A 10231-nucleotide genomic window follows, 5' to 3' on the forward strand; every position below is an offset into this window, starting at 1 on the left:
GGGGACCCCAGGAGTCACTCGGCCGTTCTGATTCTTACACAAACTTGGAAGTGGAGGGAGTTAACATCCCAAGGACAATCCTTATTCAAGGGATTGACTACTGCCCACTTCCATATCTCATGTGGGCAATTTTGGAGGGCATCCTACACAGCTTCTTAGAGGGTGCCCAGTGGGATTGAACCCTCATTGCCCACAGTGGTAAGTCAGTTCAGTAACGCTTTGTGTCCTTCCTATTTCATTGTTTCCAGTTCCCACTCTTGTTTATTTCCCAAAATAAAACTTCTGCTTTTGGGGGGGAACCTGAGCTAAGACAGCTATGACTTAGTGTGGTGCCCAGTTCTTAACAGATATTTGTTCATGGATACATAACTGAATGAATGAACTTCTTTTCCAGTGACACTTCTTTGTGAGAACTGCTCTTTATTCCATCAAAACATCATAATCATTTGAAAAGACAGGAGTGCTCATAGGGGTGGAATTTAATAGCTACTAACTTCCACAGAAAATACTGGCCTCGGAGAGGGAGGCTATCATAACAGCAGCATCTACCCAGATTTCAGTCAGTGAGGATTCACATATATTATGATCAACTAGATGGGGAAGCCCTGAATTATCAATATGAAATTTATTGTCCTAAATACAAGGACACTTAAGCACTAAGCCTTGGTTTATTGATGAATTGAACATTTAGGCAAATAAAAGAATTAAAATATTATTAAAAATTAAAAGATTGGGCTTCCCTGGTGGCGCAGTGGTTGAGAGTCCGCCTGCCGACGCAGGGGACGCGGGTTCGTGCCCCGGTCCGGGAAGATCCCACATGCCGCGGAGCGGCTGGGCCCGTGAGCCATGGCCGCTGAGCCTGCGCGTCTGGAGCCTGTGCTCCACAACGGGAGAGGCCACAGCAGTGAGAGGCCCGCGTACCACACACACACAAAAAAAAAATTAAAAGGTTTGGTTAGGAAACCAACAACATCTATGAATATAAAATCATGTTTTTCCAAAAGATGTGACTCCAGTCCCAAAATAAATCATCAGATCTAAAACAGCTATAATAATGTTCCAACCAATGGTTTTAAATTATCATAAAATCAGGAGAAAAGTAAGTCGTTTTTAGGATAATAAGAAAATGTTAGCGATAAAGCATTATTAGAAAATACGGGACAACGTTCTGTTATCCTGGGCTTTGTTTTTAGATCAATGATTTGATAAAAATTCATGTGGCCCTTTCTGTTTATTTTTTAAAAAGAGAGAAAAACCGACCACAGCAAAATGCCTCTGGGTCTGTGCACAGTGCCTTAGAAATAAAAATGTATTATGAAAGGATACAGCCTCAGCCCATCCAAAGAGCTCCTCCTACTGTTTATTCAAAATATAAAAGGAGTCTGAAGAGAGGAACACTCATTGAAGAACCGGAGCATGACAAAATCAAGGAGTAGCAAGCAAGAGGGTCCAAGCTTCCAAGTCAGAGCTAGGTCTCCGATTCCTTGAGCAGGACGAGCCCAAGGCCAAACTCTGACATGGACAGAGCATCCCGGGATTCTCAGGGCCCTACCTCCCCATAAGCGGCCTTGTTGAGGAACTGTGCTCACCTGCAACTTTACAGGGGCTTTCTGGCAATAATATCTTAACTCCAAGAAATTCAGCTCTAATAGGAAAATAGCATAGGAGAGAGTCATGGGAGAGAATTTTTGAAAAAGACACCTCTTCCCATTGTTTCCAAGTACTCCTTCAAGGGCAGTCTCTTTACTCTGCACACATCATCTTTTTTTTTTTTTTTGCGGTACGTGGGCTTCTCACTGCTGTGGCCTCTCCCGTTGCGGAGCACAGGCTCCGGATGCGCAAGACCAGCGCAGATGTCAAATTATAATGCTGTACACCTGAAACTTCAATAAAATTTAAAATCCTGGCATAATAAATCACCCATGTTCTCAAAAAGACCAAAGCCATGCCACGACAGAATGGACTCTCTTATAAGATGAACTTCTATCCCTGGAAAGGTTTGTGCAAATGTCGACATCTGGCTGCCCATCAAGAAGGCATAAGGTGGCAGTTCAGACTACCAGACCTTTACTGGCCCTTAAATCTAGAGAGAATATTATTCTAGGGCAACTCTGGGTTTCCACAGTAACACAGGTCCTCTGAGAAGGGAAGTGCAGCCATAAAAGGAAGTGCTGTTTAGTACTGTCTTTGTCTCCGTGGCTACATTGTCAGTTCTTTGAAGACAAACATTGAGTCTTATCCTCTTTGTCATCCTGGGCAAGGGCCTCACTCTGGTCAAGGTCACCTACAACCTTGAAGAGACAAATCTGAGGCCCATCTCTCTGTTCTCGTCTTACTGCATCTCTCAGCAGTGGTAGACACTTCCTCCCTAAAACCTCTTTTTCTTTTAGTTTCCATAACACCTCACCTCTCCAGCTTTCCACCCACCATGCTGGCTCTTCCTCCTTTTCCCAACCTCTCTATTGGTGTGACCTAGGACACAGTTCTTGACCATCTTCTCTCAGATCTATACTCTCCCCTGGGATCAGCTGGTCCAGTCTCTGGTCTTCAAATACCATCTATAGGCAAATGATGCCCAAATTTATATCTGCAGCTCTGACTTATCTGATCTCAGTGTTTTGATGTCCAATAAGCATCTGAAACTAACCGAGTTCAAATCAAACTCTTAATTTCCACCCTCTACAACTCTTCTTTCCCACCTCAGTAGGTTGCTCAGGACAAATACCTCTTTTTCCTTCACACCCGCATCTAATCCGTCAACATATCCTATTGTCTCTTTCTCCAAAATATATTTTGTTATCAACCACTTCTATTTCCACCTGAGTCCTAAGCCCCTGGACGTACCTGAAATAGCCCAAAGTGTCTTCCTGATCCCATTCTTGCCATTTTCACAGTCATTCTTCTAGCTAGAATGATTTTTTAACCCTTCAACAGCTTCTGACTACACATGGAATAAAATCCAAACTCCTCACCAGAGCCTTACAAGATCCCTCATAGCCCAGTGCCTGCCCCTCCTTCCCCATCTTCCATTCTCCCTCCCTTGCTCACTAGGCTCCAGCTACAAGAGCTCCTTCCAGAGCCTTGCACATGCCGAGCTTGCTGCTGCCTCAGGACCTTCGCACTTGCTGTGTCCAATGTTTGGGATGCTCTTCTCCTTCCCCACCTGACTCCATCTCCTTCAACACTCCCTCAGAGAGGTCTTTTCTCATCTCACACCTATCACTCTCAACCACATATATCCTATCTGATTTTCTTTATAGACTCAATGTTAGTTTGCTTATCATCTTTATTCCCACTGCAAAGTAAGCTTTAAGAAAGCTAGGACTTCATCCAACATTTTCACCAGTATCCCAGTGCCCAGATGATGCCTGACACAAAACAGGTACTCAATAGATATTCATTAAAGAAATGAAGTATTGAAGAGGTTTTGGTTAAGTGATGATTTCATGCCACAACTGGGGTTACAGGGGTTAAAAACATTAATCTCTGTTATAAACAAATGATTACAGAGTCCCAAGTTGCCCTAACAAGTTCACATGAGATCTGGGACTGGAAGAGTGATGCTGGGAGAGGTTGCAGCCAGTGACTCTGAAGTTCAGCTCCTTTTGTTTTGCATTCTCAGTTTCTCGATGCAGGGAACAGAGTTTTAACGCTGAACTGGCCTGCTTCTTCCCTGACCCCATAGTGCACTTACATGAAACAAAGAGTAACCAAGGCAGAAAGCCTACTAATGGTGTCAATTGGGACCAAGACATGAATTATCCCGTTTATATGGTCAGATATGTGTCTCGTTCCCCTAGGATGCGATCCAAATAAGGTCATGAGACACTTCCAATATTATATGAAAAAGACCCACATGGACATTCTCTGAAATTACTAGTGAGTTTGTAGCTCCGCTGCAAGTTCCATTTCCATTTTCAGAAATGTCCGTATTTTTAGATATTAAAGCAAATCTCATGAGGAGGATTAAGGATTAGGGGTTATCAATGTAAAGAGAACACTATCATTCTTAATCATGACTGCATTATGTAAAAAAATGACTTCCTTGCATTGGATTTTGGTGTAAACCGTTCGACTGAAATCGGCTTCTGAAAAGTTATTTCAGGTAACTTATTTATAGTCATGATGCAGAGAAACACAATTTGCCACCAGTATCCTATTATTTCTACACTGCTCAGTTATTTGTGACCTGAATAAATAAGGCCTGGCGGTTTAATAGGATGATAAGGCTGCTAAGATATGTAAAGGCAAAGATAAAACCTCTGCCCATTCTCTCCAAGATGATGAACTTGATTCAATGGAGCTGCAAGTCATGGTACTTCCAAAAGCATAACTGTCCACCCAGAGCCCTTCCACGTGGAGCCTACTTCAAAAGGACGTCAGGGTGAAGTCATGGGGCTGGATTAAATAAGATGATTCAAAAGGAAAAATCAGTTTCTGAATACCTCAGGAAAGTTTCCAGATAGAATTATCCAGATCATTTTTCATCATCTTCACATTTCCATTTGCACATCTAATCACAATGGAATATTTCATTTCCAGCTCTTCTGTGAATGGTGCAACCATGAATGAATTTCTTCCCTGTTGGTAGTATGCTACATTGCTTGATAAGGCTTTAAAAGAGTCTTAGAGAAAAGGTGCCAGAATCGGGTGAACTCTCACATCTCTGGAGAAGAAAGACTAGAGATCTCCAGCTTACTGACAACTTGTCAGGCAACAAAATTACTGAAAGATACCGACATTTTTTTATTCTCTAAACTCCAAATCCTTTGACCGATCCCCTGATATAGATATCTACATCCTTCATTTGCTTTTGTTCAGCTAATAAGTGACATGAAGATGTGATGCTCTGATGAGATGAAATCGAGTGTGTGCATGTGTGCGCGCTTGCATGTGAAAAGGAGAACATCTGTTTTCCCAGGGTATGTCAAAGATGTATGATTCTTAATGACTTCTGTTAGGATCTACTCATAATCAAATGTTTAAATGTCTCATCCTCAAAACGTCTGAGCCATACTAAATTAATGAAAGAAAACGGTAATTGTTCGCTAGGGGAATGAAACAGAATGCCACATTAAGAAATCACTGGAAACCCTGTTATCCATTAACACTATCCTATTCTAAAAATTGGCAAAATAAGATCACAAGAATTGGGCTTCCCTGGTGGCGCAGTGGTTAAGAATCCACCTGCCAATGCAAGGGACACTGGTTCGAGCCCTAGTCCGGGAAGATCCCACATGTCACAGAGCAACTAAGCCCGTGCGCCACAACTAGTGAGCCTGCGCTCTAGAGCCCACAAGCCACAACTACTGAGCCTGCAAGCCACAACTACTGAGCCTGTGAGCCACAACTACTGAAGCCCGTGCACCACAACTGCTGAAGTCCCTGTGCCTAGAGCCCATGCTCTGCAACAAGAGAAGCCACCGCAATGAGAAGCCCACGTATCACAACGAAAAGTAGCCCCTGCTCGCTGTAACTAGAGAAAGCCAGTGAGCAGCAACGAAGACCCAACGCAGCCAAAAATAATAAATAAATAAAAAGATCACAAGAATTCAAGCTATATTCCCATTCAAACTAAAGGCATTTTTGCCTCCTCACCTAAACTGTAAAGTCCTCTACAATAGGATTTGTGTCATGTCTCTGGGTCCTAACCAAATGCTCTACAAACAGAAGGGGCTGAATACATGTTTTTTGCTGATGATAATAAGACTAATGAACTAACTCCCCTTAATTCGTACCATGAATGATATTCCATATATTTATTCATTAGACCCATATTTCTCTAAACATGTTCCACAAAAGGTACCTGTGTTGCAATACTGATGGTTGTTCTATTAAATATGGAGGAAGCGGCTTCCCTGGTGGCGCAGTGGTTGAGAGTCTGCCTTCCGATGCAGGGGACAAGCGTTCGTGCCCCGGTCCGGGAGGATCCCACATGCCGCGGAGCGGCTGGGCCCGTGAGCCATGGCCGCTGAGCCTGCGAGTTCGGAACCTGTGCTCCGCAACGGGAGAGACCACAATAGTGAGAGGCCCGCGTACCGCAAAAAAAAAAAAAAAATGGAGAAAGAAGAAGGGCTCCTTAGATCAATTAAGATTGTGAAACCTGAGGTGTACAAGGTTAAAGATGTTTTTCTGCCACAGAAGTTCTTAAGAAAGTTTATAACATGTTTGTGCATTGTGAAACTCTAAGAGATGGTTAAAGTTTGCAATATTTTCCAAAATTGTTTAATAAGGAAAACTTATGAAACTTTGAAGGGCACCAGTGTCTTTCACAACGAAGTTTGGGAAACGCTACCTTAGACAAATGTTAAATGAGTACCCACTGTATGCAAGAATAGTGTCCATGGAAACACATCCCTTCTCTCGGCCTCGGTAGTTATTGTTATTTTTTTTAATCTGTAAACAGATGATAATAACATCCATCGCACAGGGTCGTCATGAAAATGAGACGAAATCAAGTCTTTAAAAGGTCAAGCCTAGCAGCGCAAAGCAGGCACATGATGAATGCTGCTTCTCTGTCCATACAGGCAGTGCTGGGGGGAAAATGAAATTGTCCCGAATTTAACTAGACCTGCATACACCTTTTAGGTGTGTACACGTGAGGACAGAATTGTGGCACGTGCACTCATTCTCTGGTTCAGGAGTCAAATCAGGCCAGCCGTGGCCATCTCCCATCCCAGCTGGGATTTCCATGTCCTTCATCTGATAAACCTCCACCTGCCGCTGCTTTTGTTCATTAGACCCATGATCATTCACACAATCACACACACTTAGACACACCCGGGCATTCAAGCCTAAACCGAAAGCACAGTGCTTCCAATTGCCAACATGGGCTAAAGTGTATTTCTCAGCCAAGGATCTTGGGCAAAAGAAATATATCAATTAGGGCAATGCAAGTGCTGAACAGTACACTAGCACTGCATTTGGTTTCTAATCTGTGGTGGCAACACTGCATGGCAAAGTGGACTGAAATATTTAAATAAAATCAAAGGAGCACGAGGCACTGCAAAAATGAGCCTTTTGTGACTCGAAATTCATCAGTGATACGCTGGCGCCCTCTGCTGGCTAGATTTTCTAACAGCTCAGATTGCTCAGTAGTGTTTTTGGGGTTTTTTTCCTTCTTTTTAAGAGCCTGCGATGTTTCATTTCGGTTCAACTTTTTTTATAAACTAGTTTTTTTTTATAAACTAGTTTTCTAGTTTTTTATAAACTAGAAAAAAGTGTTAGTAGAATGGTACTTACTATAGAATCAAAATGCATGGAATTATTTAAAATTATTATTTCTTAACCTTTCAGTCCTCACCTGAAGAGGTAGCTTGGTCAAAAACACTTAGAGATTTCCTATTGAGCTGTAATCATGGAGTATTATTGTATTCTTTCTCTTTAAATTGTAAAATATTCCATAAAAGGCAATTTGTGTAGGCATCCTGCTGGCACATCATATAGATTCTCATTTTTATTAACTATGGATAAAATTTTTGCCTCATTTTACATGGCTTATCGCTTTGGACTGCCAGATCTGGCAAATAAAAATATGTCCCACGTACTTGCATGACACATACTCATACTAAATATATTAAAGAATACTAAATTATTGAGTAGAAAAGAATCCATTGTTTTTCTGAAATTCAAATTTAATTGGGTTGCCTGCATTTACCCGGAGACCTTACTTATTTTCAGGTGTGCTCTGAATTTCATAATTGAAATTCTTTTCTCTTGTGATAGGCAGTGCTTATCCTACCATAATAATGAATAGAAGCAAAACATCTCTCCCTGTTTTCTGTTTTTCCCTCACATTTGCGAGACACTGAATAGGTTTTAACATATCAAAGCTTAAAGCAAAAGATTGCATTAGCAGGGTCTGCTAGGCCTGAGATTGAAAACATTTGTTCTTTTTTTAGAAAACATTTGTTCTTTTTTAAAAAAAGTTATTTAATTCATGAATGGATTGAATGAGAGAAATCCTGAATTCCTGGATTTCTTTTATGCAGCAACAAAAAGTACTACTGATATATAAAACATATAGAATGTTTTGTTTTGCTTTGTTTTCAGAATAGTAGATTTGAAAATAAGGGCACCTAGATGCAACACGATTCTAAGGCAGGGGATCTCAAGCCAACACAGTAGAATCACCTGTGGAAGTTTTAAAACTCAAGGCTACCCAGGCCCCACCTATAGACCAATAAAATCAGAACCCTTGAGATTGGGATCCCAGGGAACTTTATGCCTTTAAAGCGGCCCAGGCAATTCTAATATGCAGCCAGGGTGGCAAACCACTGTCCTGAGGCCATCAAGTCCCTTCAGAAAGTGCTTCTTTCCTTTGACTTGCATGTGAATCAGTGCAGATTGATTTAGTAGAATCTGGGCATTTTTAACTAGCTTCCAGTTGATGTAGTTGCTGCTGGGCCAAGGACCACACTTTGAGGAGCAAGATTTTAAGAGAGGTCACAAAAGAAAAGGTGACTTGTTTCAATAGGGAATTACAGAATGTCTGTGTGAATTGAAAATGCAGATTACTTACAACTGCATTACTGTAATGACAACTGCCACAGAAATGAAGGAGGGAGGAAGGCTCAGAGAAAAACTTAATAGTTCTGGATTAGAGACCTAAATGTAAGACCGGACACTATAAAACTCTTAGAGGAAAACGTAGGAAGAACAGTCTTTGACATAAATCACAGCAAGGTCCTTTTTGACCCACCTCCTAGAGTAATGGAAATAAAAATAAACAAATGGGACCTAATGAAACTTCAAAGCTTTTGCACAGCAAAGGAAACCATAAACAAGACGAAAAGACAACCCTCGGAATGGGGGAAAATATTTGCAAATGAAGCAACGGACAAAGGATTAATCTCCAAAATACACAAGCAGCTCATGCAGCTCAATTATCAAAAAACAAACAACCCAATCCAAAAATGGGCAAAAGACCTAAATAGACATTTCTCCAAAGAAGACATACAGATGGCCAAGAAGCACATGAAAAGCTGCTCAACATCACTAATTATTAGAGAAATGCAAATCTAAACTACAATGAGGTATCACCTCACACCAGTTACAATGGGCATCATCAGAAAATCTACAAACAACAAATGCTGGAGAGGGTGTGGAGAAAAGGGAACCCTCTTGCACTGTTGGTGGGGATGTAAATTGATACAAACACTATGGAGAACAGTATGGAGGTGCCTTAAAAAACTAAAAATAGAACTACCATATGACCCAGCAATCCCACTACTGGGCATATACCCTCAGAAAACCATAATTCAAAAAGAGTCATGTACCACAATGTTCATTGCAGCACTATTTACAATAGCCAGGACATGGAAGCAACCTAAGTGTCCATTGACAGATGAATGGGTAAAGAAGATGTGGCACATATATACAATGGAATATTACTCAGCCCTAAAAAGGAACGAAATTGGGTCTTTTGCACAGACATGGATGCATCTAGAGACTGTCATACAGACTGAAGTAAGTCAGAAAGAGAAAAACAAACATCGTATATTAACGCATATATGTGGAACCTAGAAAATGGTACAGATGAACCGGTTTGCAGGGCAGAAATTGAGACACAGAAGTAGAGAAAAAACGTAGGGGGGACACCAAGGGGGGAAAGCGGCAGCGGGTGGTGGTGGTGTGATGAATTGGGAGATTGGGATTGACATATATACACTGATGTGTATAAAATGGACGACTAATAAGAACCTGCTGTATAAAAAAATAAATAAAATTTAAAAATTAAAAAAATAAACGTTAAAAATTTTTTAAATTAAATAAAAAACTTAATAGTTCTGCAGTGGGTTATTGTATCAACTTGAGTGATCTTCCTGTTTTCTGTCACAGCATCTCTCACTGGCCAAAAGGTGTTAATGTTTGCTCCCTGACTACTTTTGCAGAAAAGGTATGAGAATTTGCATTAGATCATTTTATTTGCAGCATCTCAAATATGCAGTAATTTAAAGCATACAAGTTTAGGTCATATTAGAATTTAGTTCACAGTTCCATGAGACCTTTTTTAACCATTTTAGTCTGTTGGAGCTTAAAGCAGTGATAGGCTGATTGTGAGACCAAGTGAAGCTGATCAAATCAACCCTGGAAAGTGTAATTAGTAAATCTCCTCATGTGCTTTTGAAAAATTAATCAAGACAGGTTTGGTGAACCTTGCTGACAGAGTCTCTTCGGGACAGATGACGCGGTTCCCAATGTATTGTCATAAAAGAAAACTCCAGCTGCA

The sequence above is a fragment of the Tursiops truncatus genome, chromosome 11 (assembly GCF_011762595.2).
Source record: "Tursiops truncatus isolate mTurTru1 chromosome 11, mTurTru1.mat.Y, whole genome shotgun sequence".
Taxonomy (NCBI): Eukaryota; Metazoa; Chordata; class Mammalia; order Artiodactyla; family Delphinidae; genus Tursiops; species Tursiops truncatus.